Source organism: Lontra canadensis, unplaced genomic scaffold, assembly GCF_010015895.1.
Source record: "Lontra canadensis isolate GAN:19392208 unplaced genomic scaffold, GSC_riverotter_1.0 scaffold42, whole genome shotgun sequence".
Taxonomy (NCBI): domain Eukaryota; kingdom Metazoa; phylum Chordata; class Mammalia; order Carnivora; family Mustelidae; genus Lontra; species Lontra canadensis.
The window spans coordinates 135,543-156,978 of record NW_022631036.1 but is presented as its reverse complement, the minus strand read 5'-3'; the positions used below and the strand labels follow the sequence as shown (position 1 = coordinate 156,978).

The 21,436-nt window shown below is 37.2% G+C and overlaps 2 non-coding genes and 1 pseudogene across 2 annotated transcripts; 1 reads left to right on the top strand and 2 right to left on the bottom strand.

Moving 5' to 3' along the window:
* Nucleotides 1-1,710: 1,710 nt before the first annotated feature.
* On the top strand, nucleotides 1,711-1,797 carry LOC116875693 (annotated as a pseudogene).
* Nucleotides 1,798-2,788: 991 nt separating this feature from the next.
* LOC116875704 lies at nucleotides 2,789-2,858 on the bottom strand. Its single transcript, XR_004384256.1, has one exon. It is a non-coding gene; the product is annotated as a small nucleolar RNA U2-30 (small nucleolar RNA).
* A 178-nt stretch (nucleotides 2,859-3,036) lies between these two features.
* LOC116875705 lies at nucleotides 3,037-3,115 on the bottom strand. Its single transcript, XR_004384257.1, has one exon. It is a non-coding gene; the product is annotated as a small nucleolar RNA U2-19 (small nucleolar RNA).
* Between the last annotated feature and the right edge of the window lie 18,321 nt (nucleotides 3,116-21,436).

Sequence of the window (21,436 nt, the reverse complement as noted above, 5' to 3'; positions counted from 1 at the left end):
TGAGCACAGAGCCCAATGGGGGCTCAATTTCATTACCCCAAGATCATTACCTGAGCCAGAACCAAGAGTTAGACACTTAGCCGACTGATCGACCCAGGCACCCCTAGTCTATTTATATTGAAAATAATTATTGATAGGTATGGGCCTACTGCCATTTTGTTCATTGTTTTCTAGTTCCTTTTTCTTCTGTTTTCTTCCTTTGTGATTGGATAATTTTCTATAGTGGTGTACTTAGTTTTTTTATCTTTATCTTTTCTGTATCTAGTGTAGGTTTTCCTTTGTGATTACAGTAAGGCTTACATAAAGCATCTTATATTTGTAACAGTCTATTTCAAGTTGTTAACAACTAAGGTCCAAACTCATTCTAAAGCTCTACATTTTTACTGCCCCACCCATTTTATGTTTTTGATTTAACAATTTACATCTTTTTATCTGTGCATCCGTTAGCAAATTATTGTAGTTATAGCTATTTTTTTTACTACTTTTGTCTTTTAACCTTCATACTAGATTATTGGTAGTTTAATCACCTACCACCATTGCAACATTAGATTATTCTGAATTTAACTATGTATTTACCTTTACCAGTGAAATTTATACTGTCATATGTTTTCCCATTACTAATTAGCCTCTTTTCATTTCATCTGAAAGAAATTCCTTTAACATTTCTTGTAAGTTCAGTGTAGTGGTGCTAAACTCCAGTTTTTGCTTGTCTGGAAAACTCCTTTTTTTTTTTTTTTTTTTTTTTTTTTAATTCTTTATTGGGATACCTGGGTGGCTCAGTTGGTTAAGCATCTGACTTTGGCTCAGATCATAATCCCAAGGTTCTGGGTTGGAGTCTGTGTTGGGTTCTTTGCTTCATGGGGACCCTGCTTTTCCTTCTACCTGCTGCTCCCCCTGCTTGTACTCTCTCTCACTTTCTCTGACAAGTAAACAGAATCTTAAAAAAAAAATTATTTATTTGAAAAAGAATAAATTATGATACTCCTTTCTGACCCACAAGGTTTTGTTGAAAAAAATCTGATAGTCTTTTTTTTTTTTTAAGATTGATTTATTTATTTTAGAGAGAGAGAGAGAGTGCACCCGACTGAAAGGGGTAGAGGGAGAAGGAGAGAGACTCTCAAGCAAAGTCCGCACTGAATGCAGAGCCTGGTTCGGGGCTTGATTTCACAACCCTGAGATCGCAACCTGAACTGAAACCAAGAGTCAGACACTTAACTGACTGTATCACCCAGGTGCTCTTTATTGGTCGTTTTCTGGGCGTTTCTTTATACATAACAAGTTTTCTCTTGCTATTTTTTATTCTCTCCTTGTCTTTAACTTTTGATAACTTAATTATAGTTTGTCTTGGTGTGTGTCTTTTTGGATTCATCTTCTTTGGAATTTTCTGAATCTGGATGTCTGTATCCTTCCAAGGTTAGGAAAGTTTTCAGCCATTATTTCTTTAAAAAAAATCTCTGCCCCTTTATCTTTCTTCTCCTTCTGGGACCCCTAAAATGTAAATATTGGGCCTCTTGATGTTGTCCCATTAATCCCTTGAGCTATCTTTCTTCTTTTTCATTTTTTTCTCTTTTTGTTCCTCTTGTTGGAGGAACTGCTCTCTTCCTGAATTCTCCTGCCCTGTCTTAGAGTTTGATGATTTTCTTATACTTCCTCTGCTGTTAAAAACTTTTGTTGAGTGTCTTAGTCCAATTATTGAATTTTTCAGCTCTCAGCTTTGCGTAGTGGCCGTATCGTAGCCAATGAGGTTTATCCGAGGCGCGATTATTGCTAATTGAGTTTTTCAGCTCTGTGATTTCTGTTTGGTATTTTCTTTTTTATCCCTCTTTTTTCTTTTTTTTTTTTTTTTAAGATTTTATTTATTTATTTGACAGAGACAGAGAGAGGGAACACAAGCAGTGGGGGAGTGGGAGAAGCAGGCTTCCCACTGAGGAGGGAGCCCAGTGCGGGGCTTGATCCCCAAACCCTGGGATCATGACCTGAGATGAAGATGAAGGCAGATGCTTAACAGCTGAGCCACCAAGGCACCTCTGTTTGGTATTTTCCTATGTCTTCTGTCTCTTTGATGTAATTCTCACTTTATTAATGCATTGTTTTCCTGACCTCAGCAAGCATCTTTATGACCTTTTTTTTTTTTTTTTTTTTAAACTCTTTGTCAGGTAAATCACTTCTATTTCGTTAAGGTCTTCTTCTGAGGTTTTATCTTGTTCTTTTATTTGGAACATGTTCCTCCATTCAGTTTTCTTGACTCTGTTGACTTTCATTAGATAAAGGAGTGACCTTTCTCATTCTTGAAGGAGTAGTCTCATTTAGGTGATGAACCTTATTATTTAGTCCTGAGCTCCTCATGGTTTACTCTCAAAGCTTTGTGATTGTCCAAGTGGTCTTTTATGTTCTTACTGACTTCTAGTAGTTGAGGGTGTGCCAGTATTTGTCAGTGTCCCAAAGGGAAGAATCTCAGCACTAAATGCAGACTAATTAGAAGCCACACACTCAGGGAACGTTTTCCTTTCTTTTTAAAATTTTTTAGTCTAGGGCACCTGCATGGCTCAGGGTTAAGCCTCTGCCTTCAGCTCAGGTCGTGATCTCAGGGTCCTGGGACCGAGTCCCGTGTCAGGCTCTCTGCTCAGTGGGGGCCCTGCTTCCTCCCCACCCCCGCCCCTGCCTGCCTCTCTGCCTACTTGTGATCTCTCTCTCTCTGTCAAATAAATAAATAAATAAAATCTTTAAAGCAAAAAACAAAAAAAGCCCCAAAACCAAAACAAAACAAAAAAATGAAAAAAAAAATTTTTAGTTTCAGATAAAGTGTAGAAACCCTCATAGTTATAAAAGTGTGTAGTAAAACCTTTTAATCATTGATCAGAACTGATTAGTCTTTCATACACACACATTACACCTTGCCATATCTCATTCATCCATCGACAAGTTCTCACTTATCCATGGTCACCTTTATATACACACAAACACACATGTGCACACACATGCACACACATTGCTAACTCTAGACATAAGCCCTTATTGTCTTAATTTAATTTTCCTTCTCAGAACTGCAAAAATCGTGCATCAGGTAGCCTGGAAGGCCTCTGATGCTTAGATCTGGATATTTTCATCCTTGATCCACTTCCTTTTAAATTGAGCATAAAGATTTTGTTTACTTGTCAGAGAGAGTGAGAGAGAGAGCACACGCAGGGAGAGCAGCAGACAGAAGCATGTAAATATACTTCTTTCAAGGGCAGACTGGAAGATGTGTATTTCTGTGTGTTGCCTCTGCACATCCAACCCTGGGGGGATAGGCAGTTAAGAACTATTTGTTTGCTACCATCCCATTGAGTCCATGAAAACAAGCCCCACTAGCCACTAGTGCCAGGTTATCAAGAGATGTGTCCTCTACGTGGCAGCCACAAAAACCAGGGTGGCAGACGTGTTCATAAGCTGCTTTCTCAAAGACAATGGCAATCTGGAATGAGGCAAAGAGAAAGCACAAACATTGTGCCTGCTGGCCTTCCTGGTTTCTGGAGGGGATGGCAATTTGTGTTAAAGTGACAGGTGTTAAAGTAAGAGCCTGCCCCTCAGGCCACAGCTATTAAGATAAACTAATAGGCCTCTTCACAAAAAGACCGTTTCAATCTGCTGCATCTGTGCTGTGCAGTGGAGGGATACCTGGTTAAGAACTGTTTTTATATTTGTTACAGTCCTATGGTACCTGCAAATATAAGCCCCATTAAGGGGCTTCATCTGGGCAGTAACTCCAAAAACTGGGGAATCAGACATGTGAACGAGCTCCTTTCTGGGAGACACTGATGACCTGGAGTGAGGCAGAGAGAGAACAGGAAGATACACCTACACCAGGACTGTATTAAATGAGAAGCCTGCCCCTCAAGCCGAAACTTTTAAGGTAAGGAAATAGTTTCTTTCATGAAAAGACTGGGCTTGTTTCAGTCTGCTGCCTCTGCACTGGGCCCTGTGGAAGTAAACCATAGTGAGACCCCAGAAATCTTTTAAGAACTATCTATTAGTTCACCAAAGACTGTGGATCTTATAGATCCAAGTCCCATTGGCTTTCAAAGGTAGATGCTTTGGGAATCCATTTCTCAGGTGGAAGTCTTAAGAGTTGCTGTACCAGCCATGGGGTCCAAACCCTTCATTCCTCAGAGAGAAGCTGTGAGTTTTGAGTTCCCTCCCAGTTGTGGGTCACTGTGCCAGGATTGAGGTTTATGGTGAGATTCTATGTGAGGCTTTCCTACTCATTTCAGTGTGGGTTTTTTCTCATTTTCCTGATGTGTAAGAGTCACTCAATTACTTTGTGGATTTCTTTCAGAGGGAGTTGTCCTTTAATAGCTAAACATTCAGTATGTCTGTGAAAGAGGTGAGTTCAGGATTCTCCTGTGGATTCTTATAAGAAATTCTGCGTCAACAGTGTTTTTGATGGCACGGATAATGCTATTATGTGGGAAAACATGGCTATTGGTGATTGACTTGAGAAATGATTCAGGAATGTTGATCTCATCGAGAGTTTTAAGAGTAACTTAACCAATTTATTTCATTCATATATTCCTCATAATGTTTGCACAAGAATTTTGTATTATAGTCTATATCTAATTAGGTATAAATGACTGTTTTGCTAGGTATGAAATTGAGCTTCCAAGTGATTATAAAGGGTGTGTTATAGTTTTTAATTGGCCATCTTGTTTCTTTTTTTGTGGCACCTAAACAAATGGTTTGTCTTACAGTGTATATATCTTAAGATTTGATGAAATATGGTACATACCTTAAACATGTTCATAAATTATTTCATTTGATCCTTATATTAATACTGGGAGATAAGATTGGTATTATTTTTTACATAAGGCAAGTGAATCTCAGGTAATTTCATTTTCTTATAGGTGAGGCTGTATTATGTTTTATAGACTTTTGAACGTAACCTAATAAAATGGTTCAGTAATTTGATTTTTATAATGTTAAACCAAAAAATTATAGCATTTTTAATATTGCATAGATCATGTAACATAATGATACTTTTTTGAAAGTGTGATGTTATAAATGAAAGATGACTGATGGTTAAGCATAGGGAGATTTATGTGTGAAGTTAGGGAATACTCAGATATGGGAGAAATTCCTGGAAAGGAAACAAAGAATCAAACCTATGAGAAATGTGGTGGTATGGAAAATATCTCTAATCTAATTGCAATGCATTTATGGCATTTGCTATCATGTTATAGATAACAACATATATCTTGTTGTTTAGATCTTCAAAGGTGGCTCATTTTCACCTAGATACTATGCCTTCGCATTCTATAGTTTCCCATAGTCAACTACAGTTCTTGCTTCCAGGAAAAAGTCAGGTTCTTGCTTCCAAGCTAAAGAAACCAACTGTGGAAGGATTGATCATTAGTTTACAAATCAGTGAGAAGGTTGGAGAACAAACAAGGCTCAAAAAATGAGAGAGGCCAAGAGGGTCTAGGCAGCCCAGAACACCTAGCTGCCCAGAATCTGGGGAAACCAGTATTTTGATCTTCTAGTTTCCTCCCGTCAAGAGTCATACATTGTTGAATTTCCAAATTTAGATCCTTGGCAGCCAGAAGAAGTACATGTACACTTGATTATTAAGGATTATGCCATATATATTTTGTTTAAATATGATTGAGTAGAACATTTAAAATGTACATTTAATAAGGCCATTTTTAACTATAAGGAATTATTTTATTATTATTATGTTGGGTCCCCCAATAATGGGTCCGTGATTAAAGGAGTGAGACTGATATAAAACGAAGGTCAAGCAAAACTTTATTTCGCACCAAGCATCAAGAATCAAACCGACCGTCAAATAGACCAGTCGGGGCTGCCCCTTACAGAGAGGACGACCCCTCTCTGTTTCACAGACTAGCTTTCATAGAGCAAAGACCATGTGGTTGGGCCTGGCCACGCACAGGTGGCCAATGTAGTTGTAACTCACAGAGAAAGCTGCACAGCCATGCTAGGTGACCAATTGAATTACAATTTACCCTAGTAGACATTTGAACCAGCCTATCACCTTGGTGAGAATTGGCACCCAAAAGGTGCCCAAAGGGCAGGGCCCATACTCCTTGGTAGCTAGGAGACAGTATGCGCCCCCCCACTGATTGAATACCTCCACCTGGCCTGACCCACCCTTGTATTTGGGCTTTTTTTTTTTTTTTTTTTTAACCTGGGACTGGTTTCTGGGACTTGTTTTTAATTAAGTTCCCCTAGGGTGGGGGAGGGGGCAGGGTCAATTTAAGTTTTACTGCGTAAACAACAAAATGGCAGTTCAACGGGGGTGGGGCCGCTCTGGCTAAATAGGCCCTTAAAATTGCTTTTCTTTTAAAGAGTGCTATTAAGTACTGGAAAACCTGAAAAACATTCCTAGAACTACAGTGTTCATCCTGCTACTGGCATGGTCATTTTATTAATTCCTTCCTTGCTTAAAGTTAAAATATACAGAGGTATTTCTACTCCCCCCAACCCCTACTCCAAAACTAAATCAATTTTATTGTGAAATACAATACAATTCACTTTATTTGCTGGAATTCAGTTATTAAAACCAGGTATGGCTATGGGTGGCAGAGTCATTTTTAGGCATTCCTCGGTTATACCATTCTCCATCCAGTGTGACCTGACTTCCATCTCTGAATTCAGTCTTTAGGTAGCTAACATATAGCTTATCTACATATTTACTTATGTATTGCTTAGTGCAAAGGTAATGAATAAATATTTTAAAATATGTAATGTTATGGAAACACAGAACAAAGAATGATCAGTCCCCATAATCCTACCCTCAGGGATAATTACTACTAACAGTTTGGTAGACCTTAAACCAGACCACCTGGTTTCCATTTCAGGTGGCCACCCTGGATGAGTTATTGATTCTCCCACTGCCGCAGCTTCCTCTTTCCAGAGTAATAGTACTGATTTGTAAGGTTTCACGAGGCTTTAATAAGAAGTGTTCAGCAGGTTTACTAGCATATTGTAAGTGCTTGATAAATGCTAATTTGTGTACTTGTGTTAGTCAAGTTAGACTAGATTGTATTGCAATAACAAATAATCTACCCAAATCTCAGTGGCTTAATATAACAAAAATTTATTTCTTGCTAATGCTGGGTTTCTTAAACAGATTGGCAGGGCATTTTCTCCATGCAGTCACTCACAGGCCCATGGTAGTGGAGGTTCTACCATGTTGTAGTCACACTTTGCAATACCTGGTGCTTTTAGTCACCACAGCAATGAAAAGAGACTATAAAATCACACTGGATTTTTTTACTGCCTCAGCCTATAATTGACATACTCCACTTCCACTTACAATTTACTAGTCAAAACTAGTAGTCATAGCCCTGCCCTGCTACAAGTAATCTGTGGACATGTGGAATGTGGAGTGCAGAATATTTGGTAAGTGGTACTACTTCTGTCAAGTCCACTTTTTTCTCCCTAGTATGGTAGATTATCTAAATTGTGTTGCAATTTTTTTATTAACATATAATGTATTATTTGTTTTAGGGGTACAGGTCTGTGATTCATCAGTCTTACAAAATTCAGAGCATTCACCACAGCACATACTCTCACCAGTGTCCATCACCCTGCTACCCCCACCCCTCCCACCCCACCCCTATCCCCAGCAACCCTCAGTTTCCCGAGATTAAGAGTCTCTTATGGTTTGTCTATCTCTCGGTTTTGTCTTCATTTTTTCCTCCCTTCCCCTATGATCCTCTGTCTTATTCCTCAAATTCCTCATATCAGTGAGATCATATGATAATTGTCTTTCTCTGATTGACTTATTTTGGTTAGCATAATACACTCTACTTCCATCCACGTCATTACAAATGGCAAGATTTGTTTTTGTTTTTTTTTTACAGCTGCATAATATTCCTTTGTGTGTATACACACACAGACACACACACACACACACACACATACACATTTTATATATATACCACACCTTCTTTATCCATTCATCGGTCGATGGACATCTAGACTCTTTACATAGTTTGGCTATTGTGGACAGTGCTGCTATAAACACTGGGGTGCACTTGCCCCCTCAGATCACTACATTTGTATCTTTGGGGTAAATACCCAGTAGTGCAACTGCTGGGTCATAGGGTAGTTCTATTTTCAACTTTTTGAGGAACCTCCATACTGTTTCCCAGAGTGGTTGCACCAGCTTGCGTTCCCACCAACAGTGTAGGAGGGTTCCCCTTTCTCAACATCCTCATCAATATCTGTCATTTCCTGACTTGTTAATTTTAGCCATTCTGACTGATGTGAGGTGGTATCTCACGGTGGTTTTGATTTGTATTTCCCTGATACCAAGTAACGTTGAGCAGTTTTTCATGTGTCTGTTGGCCATATGGATGTCTTCTATGCAGAAATGTCTGTTCATGTTTTCTGCCCATTTCTTGATTGGATTATTTGTTCTTTGGTGTTGAGTTTGATAGATTTTGGATACTAGCCCTTTATCTGATATGTCATTTAGAAATGTCTTCTCCCATTCTGTCTGTTGTCTTTTGTTTTGTTGACTGTTTCCTTTGCTGTGCAAAAACTTTTGATCTTGATGAAGTCACAATAGTTCATTTTTGCCCTTGCTTCCTTTGCCATTCGCGATGTTTTAGGAAGAAGTTGCTGTGGCTTAGGTCGAAGAGGTTGCTCCCTGTGTTCTCCTCAAGGATTTTGATGGATTTCTGCCTCACATTGAGGTCTTTCATCCATTTTGAATCTATTTTTGTGCATGGTGTAAGGAAATGGTCCAGTTTTATTCTTCTGCATGTGGCTGTCCAATTTTCCCAACACCATTTGTTGAAGAGACTGTCTTTTTTCCATTGGACATTCTTTACTGCTTTGTCGGAGATTAATTGGCCGTAGAGTTGAGGGTCCATTTGTGGGCTCTCTATTCTGTTCCATTGATCTATGTGTCTGTTTTTGTGCCAGTACCATACTGTCTTGATGATTACAATTTTCTAATAGAGCTTGAAGTTGAGAATTGTAATGCCACCAGCTTTTGTTTTGTTTTGTTTTTTTCAATATTCCTCTGGCTATTCGGGGTCTTTTCTGGTTCCATACAAATTTTAGGATTATTTGTTCCATTTCTTTGAGAAAAGTTGATGGTATTTTGATAGAGATTGCATTAAATGTGTAGATTGCTTTAGTAGCAGAGACATTTTCACAATATTTGTTCTTCCAACCCATGAGCATGGAACATTTTTCCATTTCTTTGTGTCTTCCTCAATTTCTTTCATGAGTATTCTGTAGTTAGCCGAGTACAGATTCTTTGTCTCTTTAATTAGATTTATTGCTAGGTATCTTGTGGTTTTGTGTCCCATTGTAGACAGGATCAACTCCTTAATTTCTCTTTCCTCTATCTTATTATTGGTGTATAGAAATGCAACTGATTTCTGTGCACTGATTTCATATCCTGACACTTTACTGAATTCCTGTATGCGTTCTAGCAGTTTTGGGGTTGAGTCTTTTGGGTTTTCCACATAAAGTATCATATCATCTGCAAAGAGTGAGAGTTTGACTACTTCTTTGCTGATTTGGATGCCTTTTATTTCTTTTGGTTGTCTGATTGCTGAGGCTAGGACTTCTGGTATATGTTGGATAGCAGTGGCATAGTGGACATCCCTGCCATGTTCCTGACCTTAGGGGGAAAGTTCTTAGTTTTTTCCCATTGAAAATGATATTTGCTGTGTGTTTTTCATAGATGGCGTTTATGATATTGAGGTATGTACCCTCTATTCCTACACTCTGAAGAGTTTTGATCAAGAAAGGATGCTGTACTTTGTCAAATGCTTTTTCTGCATCTGTCATCTATTGAGAGTATCATATGGTTCTTGTTCTTTCTTTTATTAACATATTGTATCACATTGATTGATTTGCAGATTTTGAACCAACCTTGCAGTCTGGAATAAATCCCACTTGGTCATGGTGAATAATCCTTTTAATATACTGTTGGATCCTATTGGTTAGTATTTTGGTGAGAATTTTTGCATCCATTTCATCAGGGATATTGGTCTGTAATTCTCTTTTTTGATGGGGTCTTTGTGTGGTTTTGGGATCAAAGTAATGCTTGCCTCATAAAATGAGTTAGGAAGTTTTATTTCCATTTCGATTTTTTGGAATGGTTTCAGGAGAATAGGTATTAATTCTTCCCTAAATGTTGGTAGAATTCCCCTGGGAAGCCATCTGGCTCTGGGTTCTTCTTTGTTGGGAGATTTTTGGTTACTGCTGCAATTTCCTTACTGGTTATGGATCTGTTCAGGTTTTCTATTTCTTCCTGGTTCAGTTTTGGTAGTTTATTCATCTCTAGGAATGCATCCATTTCTTCCAGATTGTCTAATTTGCTGGCATCTAGTTGCTCATAATATGTTCTTATGATTATTTTTATTTCTTTGGTGTTGGTTGTGATCTCTCTTTCATTCATGATTTTATTAATTTTGGTCCTTTCTCTTTTCTTTTTGGTAAGTCTGGCCAGGGGTTTATCAATTTATTAATTCTTTCAAAGAACAAGCTCTTTGTTTCGTCAAACTTTTCTACTGTTCTTTTGGTTTCTTCATTGTTCTTCATTGATTTCTGGTCTGATCTTTATTATTTCTCTTCTCCTGCTGGATTTAGGCTTTCTTTGCTGCTCTTTTTCCAGCTCCTTTAGGTGTAGGGTTAGGTTATGTATTTGAGACCTTTCCTGTTTCTTGAGAAAGCCTTATATTGCTATATACTTTCCTCTCAGGTTCACCTTTGCTGCATCCCAAGATTTTGAACAATTGTGTGTACATTTTCATTTGTTTCCATGAATTTTTAAAATTCGTCTTTAATTTCCTGGTTGACCCATTCATTCTTTAGTAGGAGGCTCGTTAGCCTCCATGTATTTGAGTTCTTTCCAACTTTCCTCTTGTAATTCAGTTTGAGTTTTAAAGCATTGTGTTCTGAAAATACACAGGGAATGATCCCAATCTTCTGGGATCATTCTCAATCAGGTTGAGACCTGATTTGTGACCCAGGATGTGACCTATTATGGAGAATATTCCTTGTACACTAGAGAAGAATGTATATTCTGTTGCTTTGGGATGGAACGTTCTGAATATATCCATGATGTCCATCTGGTCCAGTTTGTCGTTTAAAGCTTTTATTTCTTTATTGATCTTTTGCTTAGATGATCTGTCCATTTCAGTGAGGGGAGGTGTTAAAGTCCCCTACTATTATTGCATTATTGTTAGTGTGTTTCTTTGATTCTCTTATTAATTGGCTTATGTAATTGGCTGCTCCTATGTTAGGGGCATAGATAAAATTGTTAGATCTTCTTGTTAGGCAGACTCTTTAAGTATGATATAGTGTCCTTCCTCATCTCTTATTTTAGTCTTTGGTTTAAAATCTAACTTGTCTGACATAAGGATTGCCACCCCAACTTTCTTTTGATGTCCATTAGCATGGTAAATGGTTTTCCACCCCCTCACTTTAAATCTGGCGGTGTCTTTGGCTCTAAAAATGAGTCTCTTGCAGACAGCATATCAATGGGTCTTGCTTTTTTTAAATCCATTCTTACACCCTGGTTCTTTTGATTGAGGAATTTAGCCCATTTACATTAAGGGTAACTATTGAAAGATATGAATTTAGTGTCATTATATTGCCTGTAAGGTGACTGTTACTGTATATTATCTCTATTCCTTTCTAGTCTATGTTACTTTCAGGCTTTCTTTTTGCTTAGAGGACCTCTTTCAATATTTCCTGTAGGGCTGGTTTGGTGTTTGCAAATTCTTTTAGTTTTTGTTTGTCCTGGAAGCTTTTTATTTCTCCTTCTATTTTCAGTGACAGCCTAGCTGGATATAGTATTCCTGGATGCATGTATTTCTCATTTAGTGCTCTGAAAATATCATGCCAGTCCTTTCTGGCCTGCCCGGTCTCTGTGGATGGGTCTGATCCCAATCTAATATTTCTACTGTTGTAGGTTACAGACCTCTTGTCCTGAACTGCTTTCAGGATTTTCTCTTTGTCTCTGAGACTTGTAAGTTTTACTATTAGATGACTGGTGTTGACCTATTTTTATTGATTTGTGGGGGGGGGGGAGGTTCTCTGTGCCTCTTGGATTTTGATGCCTTTTTCCTTCTACAAATTCAGGAAGTTCTCTGCTGTAATTTGCTCCAATATACCTTCTGCACCTCTCTCTTTCTTCTTCTTCTGGGATCCTAATTATTCTAATACTGTTTCATCTTACGGTATCACTTATCTCTTGAATTCTCCCCTCGTGATCCAGTAGTTGTTTATATCTCTTTTTCTCAGCTTCTTTATTCTACATCAGTTGGTCTTCTATATCACTAACTCTCTCTTCTGTCTCATTTATCCTAGCAGTAAGAGCCTCCATTTTTGATAGCACCTCATTAATAGCTTTTTAAATTTCAACTTGGTTAGATTTTAGTTCTTTTATTTCTCCAGAAAAGGATTCTCTATTGTCTTTTATGCTTTTTTCAAGCCCAGCTAGTACCTTTATAATCTCATTCTGAACTTTAGTTTTGACATCTTACTAATGTTCGTATTGATAGATCCCTGGCAATGGGTACTTGTTCTTTTCCTTTTGAGGTGAGTTTTTCTGTTTTGTCATTTTATCCAGAGAAGAATAGATGATTGAGAGAACAAAATGCTAAAAGGGTAACAATATCCCCCCAAAATATACACTAAACAAATCAGGAGAGACCTGCAACTGCAGGAGTTGGGGGAGGGGAGTAAGGAAAAAGAGAAAAAGAATATGATCAGGCTGGTGAATAGGACAGAGCCACACACTAGATTTTAGGTGTATTTTGGTCTGTTAGAAGGAATTGCCTCCCAAATTCTTAAAGAAATTATATATATATATGTATATATATATATATATATACATATATATATGTATAAATTTAGTGAAGGGATGGAATATGACTGTGAAGATGAAAGTTAAAAAAGATTTTAAAAAAGGAATTGATAAGAAGTTGGTTGAAAAAAGAAAGAAAAATAAAAGGCAGAGAATATGATCAGGCAGAAGACTAGAACAAAGCCATACGCTAGATTTAGGATATATTTTGGTTTGTTAGAGAAACTGTATCCCAAAATTTTAAAGAAAGAAAGGAAGGAAGGAAGGATATAAATATATATATATATATATATATATATATATATATATATGTTTAAAATAAAATGGTTAGATAGAATATGACTATAAAAATTAAAATCAAAAAAGATTTTTAAAAAGGTATTGATAAGATGTTGCTTAAAATAGGAAGGGGGAAAAATTTAAAAAAAAAAGAAGGAAAATTTTAAAAATTTAACTTTGAAAGACTAAAGAATCATAGGAAAAAAGCCATGAATTCTATGTGCTGTATTCCCTTAGCATTGGAGTTTTGCAGTTCTCATTGATGGTAAACTTGGTCTTGGTTGGATGTTCTTGCTGATCTTCTGGGGGAGGGCCTTGTTGGAGTAATTCTCAAATGGCTTTGCCCAAGGTGGAATTGCACCATCCTTGCCAGGGGCCAGGCTAATCTGCTAGGTTTTGCTCTTGTTCCCTGAAAGCTTTCCATACAGCTTTGGAGGATGAGAATGAAAATGGCAGCCTCCCAATCTCTGGCCCTGGAGGAGCTGAGAGCTTGGAACCCTCCTCTTCAGTGAGCCCTCAGAGAAAAGCAGTCAATCACGCCTATCTCCCCGGTCTTCAGCAGAACTCTGCTCACCCAGAGTATTTCTGTCTCCTGCACCTGACCCCATTTGAGTTTCAAACCCAGCAGATTCCTGCAGCATGCTCCTGTGCCGCTCCTCCCCATGGAGGAAGGGGGAGGTTTCCTTTATCTGCCACTTTTGGGGTCCTTGCTCAAAGAGTAGTGGTCTAGCTGTGCTGCAGATCACAGTTTATGATAACCCCGAGCTGAGAGCCCACTCCTCCACTCTGGCTTTGCACCTGGCTTCCCACTCCTATACCTGGGAGCTCTGCTACACTCAGGCACCCTCAGTCTTTCTGTGACCCTGAGGGTCCTGAGACCACACTGTCCCAGCGAGGGTTCCACCCCCTTCTTAGCCACTGAGGAACATCCCTCCGCAGAGCAGATTTCTTAAGTTCTGATTTCGTGCTCCGCTGCTCTATCACTTGCTAGTAGCTGACTGACAAAGGCTCCCGCCTCCCACCTCCCCGCAGTCTATCTTCATGTATATTACCTTGGATTTACTTCTCCACATGTCCTACCTTCCAGAATGTGGTCACTTTTCTGTTCATAGAATTGTTGCTGTTCTTTTCTTTGATCTCCTGTTGAGTTTGTAGGTGTTCAGAATGGTTTAATAACGCTCTAGCTGAATTCCAACCAGATGAAATTGAGGTCTCCTACTCCTCTGACATCTTGCTCCTCCACCCCCTACCCCACAATTTTTTCTTAAATGTGCTGAAGATCTTTTTCTCTTTTTTAAAGATTTGATCCATTCATTTGACAGAGACAGCAAGAGAGGGAACACAAGCAGGGGGAGGAGGAGAGGGAGCAGCAGGCTTCCCACTAAGCAGGAAGCCCAATGCAGGGCTCGAACCCAGGATCCTGAAACCATGATCTGAGCGGAAGGCAGAGCTTAATGACTGAGCCATCCAGGTGCTCCACTGGGTTGTAATTTTTATTTATTTATTTTTTTAAGCTTATTGCATCATGGACATCTCCCCATATCATTACATATTAATTCATTTATTGACTATTTTTGTTAAAGATTTTGTATATTTATTTGAGAGAGAGAACCAGTAAGCATGAGTTGTGAGGAGGGGCAGAGGGAGAGGCAGACTCCTCACTGAGCAGGGAGCCCATTGTGGGACTTGATCCCAGGACCCCAAGATCACAACTTGAGCTGAAGGCAGATGCCCAACCAACTAAACTACCCATGTACCCCTCACTGACCATTTATTAAGTCCTTCTATGCATTAGGCCTTATTGTGCATACTAGGATATACCAATTAAGAAAACATTTGGTAGTCCCTGCCTTCATGTAACTTATTGATTGCAAACAGATAAGAAATAAAATATGTTTTTAGAATGTAACATGTTAGAAGGTAATAAATGTTATGGTAAGAAAAAAAGAAAGAAAAGAGGCAGAGGGAGTACAGCTTTAAATAGAATGGTCACAGAAGGCCTTTGTGAGGTGATTGGAGCTAAATTCTGAAATGTATGAGAAATATCTTGTGAATATTTTTACAGGGAGAGCATCCCAAAAATAAAGCTATTAGTGTGGCTTGGTGATGTGAACATGAAGATGTGTTTTCCTATTTTTGTATATGTTTAAAAGTTTCCCTGAAAATAAATAAAAATGAAAATTAAAACTGGTTATAAACTGACATCCAGATTTTATATCAGCATTTTGGAAAAGAAAAATAAGATAAAGAATTTAATAAGTATTCTCAATTTCTTAAAAAAAAAAAAAAAAAAGAAAGGTTTTACCAATTTACCTCCTCAGAAACACTGTTTCAACTTGTTTCTCTTCATCGTCACTGACTAGCTCCTATACAATCTAGCACTTCGTTACAGATTGTTTTATCATTACATAATTCCACTGTGTTAGTTTTATCTTTCCAATTATTTGTTAAACTTTTAATTGAATCTTACTGTTTATCCTCTTTAAAGTGATAAAGTGATTAGACATATAAATTCTCTATAAAAATTACCGATTGAGAAGTAAAACTTAGTGATCTCTTTAATTTAAATATAACTTTAATTGCTAATAATTCTCATAGCATTTTGCTGTGTTGAGAATGGAAAAAATTAATAAATAAGCTGCACAAAATATATCCACAAGTAATTAAAAAATTTTGAGTATTAAAGAACTGGTTTAAAAATACTTCAAGTATTTTTTTCAAGTAGTTGGCTAGATCTGAAGTATAATACTGACCTTTCTTAGTCACATACTTATCATGATTTTTCCACTAAAAAATTTGTTTTTTCAGTGATTTACTTTCTGTTGCCATACAACCAGGCTACATTGCACAAACATTTTGAGTAAATTTTGTCAGTTTTTCCTTAAGATGACGGAGAGTCTCAACAATTAGATGATTTTGATTAAAGCAAGAAATAAAATCAGTCTTGTTTGCCCAAAACGTTTACTGACCTCGAAAAGTTATTTGGCTAGACTGTGGGGTAACACCCAGACACCAAAGAGGAGTGTCTCTGAAAGATCACTCACTTGGAACCACCCTGCATTTAGGGGAAGTGGTGACAGGCTGGTCAAGGAAGACTCTTGTTACAGACAAATTTGTCAGTGTTAGTCACACAACTAGAACATAATGTTTAGAAGAAAATATATGACACTGTTGGGAAGCTATGTTGGAAGAACTGTGGCCAAAGAAAAGAGAATTACAAATTGCACTTCTGTGACAAAGATAACTTGGAATATGATTAAAAAGTTTTGTTTTCATAATTTAGTTCACCCTAGTTATGATCTATTTTATATAAGATAAAATCCCTATTTTGAGAATATCATTACCTCAGAAAGGAAGAATTACTGCATGATGCTGACATTAAGTTAGAAATATTTTTAGGATTCAGAATGATTAATTTTTTAGTATCAGACTATCTAATCATAGGCCTTATCTAATCATAAAAACAGTTTCAGAATAGTGGCCAAACCTCAGTGTCAAACACAGTAAATGTGGCATCACTATAATTCACAGGTCACCAAACTACTTCGAGACCATAAACAGTAATTTTGATTTCTGAACCTCAATTTCCTCATCTTAAAAAAATGGAGACACAGATTATCTTCCTTCTCCATTTTACTGGTATGTTTTGGGTATACCAAATTCATGAGCCTAGTTCTTCTCAGCAAAAACTTGAGCAAAAGGAAAAATAAAGAATAGTAATAGAACCATTCATGGTGCCCTAGAATGTAATGTCCCTGTTTTAATTGCTAATCCTCCCCTGCAGGGCGAATTTCCTTAGATTTCGACCTGGGGACTGAAGGTACTTTTACACTGCTCTGTCCTATCACAAAATTCTTTGTTCAATCATCATTTATTCACTCAGTCTTTTAGTGAGTTTGTCGTTCACCAGCTAGGGGCATTCCAGCTAGGCACTGAAGATACAAAGAAGGGATAAGACAGTTCCAGTCTGAATCGAACTGATAATAGAGCGAGGGAGACCATCATTATACAATGATTTACAAATAAACTGAGTTTATGGAAAAATAGTACAGGATACTATGGAAGCTTCCAGCAGGGGACTAGATAATGCATTCTGGAGGTCATGATGGGTTGTAGAAGACATCAAAGCTAAAACAAGAAAAATAAGGAGGAACTGGCTAAGCGAAGAGTACAAGGGAAACTGATTTAGGCAGAAGGAATAGTGCTGATTGATTTTGAGGTACTGAAAGGAAAGCCAACATGACTACACTGTAGAGAGACAAAATCTAGATCTCAGAGGCCTTATTAAGGGCTTGGTCTTTATTCTGAGAGTAATGGAAAGCCACTGAATTTTTTTGTTTGTTTCTTATTTTATTTAAGCAGGGAAGTGACATAATCACTTGCATTTTTAAAAGATCATTTTAGGCACAGAATGATCATTCTAGGTACAGAATAGAGGATAAGATGGTGCCAAGTAATATATGTGGGGAAACAGGAGACAATTGGAGGAAATGAATTACGGAGTTGGCAAAGAAGAGGAGGAAAAGTGAACTGACTCAACAGATATTTAAGAGGCAGAATCAATAGGATTTGATTGTGAGGAAAAGATGAATCAGGGATGACTTCCAGATTTCTGACTTAAGGAAGTGGGTAGATGCCATTTATTTAAATAAGGAATGCTAGAGAAAGAGAAGGTTTGGGAAAGAGAATCATGAAGCATAGTTGACCAGCACATAGCATACACAATAAGCCATTTAGAATACAAAAATCTCAGGGTATAGATTATACATAATCTATAATATGCAAATACAGGTTCTCATCAAAATCATGCTAATAACTTAATCCCTAAGTCTTGTTTTTTAAATTCTGGATAATATTTATACCCTTTCAGTGGTCTTTTCAAGACCATAAATAGTAATTCTTGAGCATTTCAGATCCTTTCAGGCCAGGTCTTGAGTGTTATCCTGGTTCTACCTTTAAATTGCACAGTTTGAAGCCTCCTCTTTGTTTTTATTTTTTGTTTTTTCCTTTTTCTTCTTTCCTCTTCTTGTAGATTGTAAAACCATAAGTTCTTTTATTTTATCCTTTGATCTCTCATGTAAGATCTGATTTCATCTGAAGATCATTCCCATAGCTTGAATTTTCTTCATTTCTTATACATTATTTTTCTTCATTGAGTTCTAATAACTGAATAACTTCCTTTCCTCCAGCTACCAATCTCCCATGTGTTATATCATTTTCCAAAACGGAAGAAAAAAGGAGAAAATTATTGTGAGGAAACAGCATATTTTATCACAAGCTATTTTTGCCAAATGTTGTTGGGGGACACCTGTTTCACAGCGCTGAAACAGGTTTGAACTGAATGTCTACCAATGTTTTTCAATCTTCACAAGAGAAATAGCTAAAAATAAGAATATAGAAAAATAAAGGAGTGGGAAATATATATCAGGTAAATACTAAGCAAAATGAAGCTAGTATAAATCTATTAAAACCAGAAAATGTAAGATTTTAAAACAAAAACCATTACTAAAGAGGGTCACTAGATATGATAAAAGGATCAAATCACCAGGAATGACAAGGAGTTAGAGACAAATCCCACAATCATAATGAGAGATTTCAACACCTATTTCCCAGTGATACATCAAGCACACAAGAAAGCAAAATTGACATGATTATAGAAAATTTGAACAAAACAAATTAATATGTTTGTTTCGTGGACACATATAGAACATTCCACCCAAAAACTGTAGAATATTCTTTCAAGTGGATTAATTTTGATTACATTTATGACCATATAGTGGTATCTGGGTGACTTAGTTGGTTAAGCAGCTGCCTTCAGCTGGATCAAACCCTGCATTGGGTCTGTTTCTTCTCCCTCTCCCTCTGCCCCTATCCCCTCCTGGTGCACACATTTTCTCTCAGATAAATAAATAAAATCTTTTAAAAATAAAACTAAAACAACAATGTTCTCTGGTTAAAAAAATATATTTGTGGGGTGCCTGGGTGGCTCAGTGGGTTAAGCCTCTGCCTTCGGCTCAGGTCATGATCCCAGGTTCCTGGGATCGAGCCCCGCATCGGGCTCTCTGCTCAGCAGGGGGCCTGCTTCCTCCTTTCTCTCTCTGCCTGCCTCTTTGCCTACTTGTGATCTCCGTCTGTCAAATAAGTAAATAAATAAATAAATAAAATCTTAAAAATATATATATATATATATTTGTGAGCATATATTGAGCTGTAAAGGAAGTCTGAACAAATTTCAAAGAATGGTATCATACATATTGCATTCTTTGATCACAATGGGATAAAATTAAACATTCATACTGAAAAAATAATTTTAAAAACTTCGTATGTTTGAAGATTAAGAAACATACTGATGAATCAGAAAATAATGGAATTTGAAGATCTTTAAACTAAAAGGCTTTAAACTCTAGAGAGGCTAGAAATTAATGCTGAAAGCATAAAACTTAAGTTACAAAAGAAACAGCAGAATAAACAAAACAGAAGGAAAGAAAGAATAAAAAATAAATATTAAAAAATGCAGATTGCTGCTTTTAGACATGATGGAGTAACTGATACAGGGCTTGACCTCATGCCATCAACAACCATAAAAGTAACAAAATATATGAAACAGTTTCTTTCAGGCAGTTAATGATAGACAGTATGGGGAAATGATCCTTAAGATAAAGGAAATTGTGTAAGGTGACCTTTATGTTTACCTTGCTCCTCTGAATGAGGGCACTTTCTGGTTTGTGGTGTGGGAAGTGAGCCCAAGTGCAGGGCAGCAATATTGCTAGGTAAAAGAGGCAGAGATCAGAGTTTGAGCTGCTGAGATGGCTGTAATTTGTGGGTCAGTATACCCCAGATGGTTGAGCTGTGAAGGAGGAAATCTCAAAGGTCTGTGGAAAGGTTATCTTCAGGAGTATGACTAAGTAAGTGTTTGCCTGCACATACACAAAGTGAGACCATGTGAGGCCTACCAGTAGTAACTGAAAACTTAACACAAATGCCAGTGCTGGAAGATTGTGGAATTTCAGTCCATTCACACTGGAGAGATCTTATCGAGTGCTTTGGGCATTGGCCCTGGACTTATAGACAAAACTGGTATAGGATCAAGGTGAATCACTGTAATCTACAGCCTGCCAGAACAAAACTCAAGACTATTTAAATAAAGACAATGTAATACAGAGTCTCATAGTGTAGCAGCCAAAATTGTTCTACTCAAGGCAGAAATTACTAGACAAGAAACTCAAGAAGCAGGGAAACGTGACCGTTAGTCAAGAGACAAATTAGTAGAAACAAAGATGATCATAGATGTTGGAATAAATAGATGTGGACTTTAAAGCAGTTATTATAAATATGTCAAGGATTTAAAGAAAAACATAGAGTATTCCATTAAAAGTGTGAGTGGACAGATGGGAAATCTCAGCAGAAAAATAGAAACTAGAAATGGAACTAAATGGGAATTCTATAACTGAAAAACTACTGCTAAACAGAGCTTAGAGGGAAACATAATGTCTTAAATGCTTCTATTAAAAATGAAGAAAGGCTAGAAATTAATGCTGAAAGCATAAAACTTAAGAAGTTAGAAAAGAAACAGCAGAATAAACAAAACAGAAGGAAAGAGTAAGAGAAGAAAATGACATAGTAAACAAAATTGTACAAGGCCAATGTAAAAGAATACTAAAAGCGTCAAACTTCTAGAAAGGTTGGTTAAGGAAAAAAGAGAATGAACAAATAAACAATAATAGAAATGAAAGGGCAGCTTAGAAATTCTTCCAACATTAAAAAGATAAATTTAAGCTAAAATTTTTGAAGATTACATTAAAATATGACTTCCTACAGAAGTTCTTCCTACCTCAAGAAGAAATTGAATCTCTGAATAGTAGTTCTGTAGCCACGATATAAATTACCAGTGAATTAAAATCCCCATGCAAAGCAAACTTCAGAGCCAGAGTTCTATCAGTCAAGGATTTTACAGTTCCAGTAGTATGCAAATTATATAAGTGAATAGAGAAAGAAGATCATTACCAGGATGGGTATATCTCAAATCCAGGATTAGTTTAACATTAAAAACAAAATGTTTGATAAAATTCAACACACAATTTTTTGAAAAAGCTTTTTTTTTTTTTAGGTTCTTTTAAAAAAAGAATTTATTTTATTAACATATAATGTATTATTAGCCCCAGGGGTACAGGTCTGTGAATCACCAGGTTTACACACTTCATATCACATACCTTCCCCAATGTCCATAACCCCACCACCCTCTCCTTACCCCCCTCCCCCTGGGAGCCCTCAGTTTGTTTTGTGAGATTAAGAGTCTCTTATGGTTTGTCTCCCTCCCAA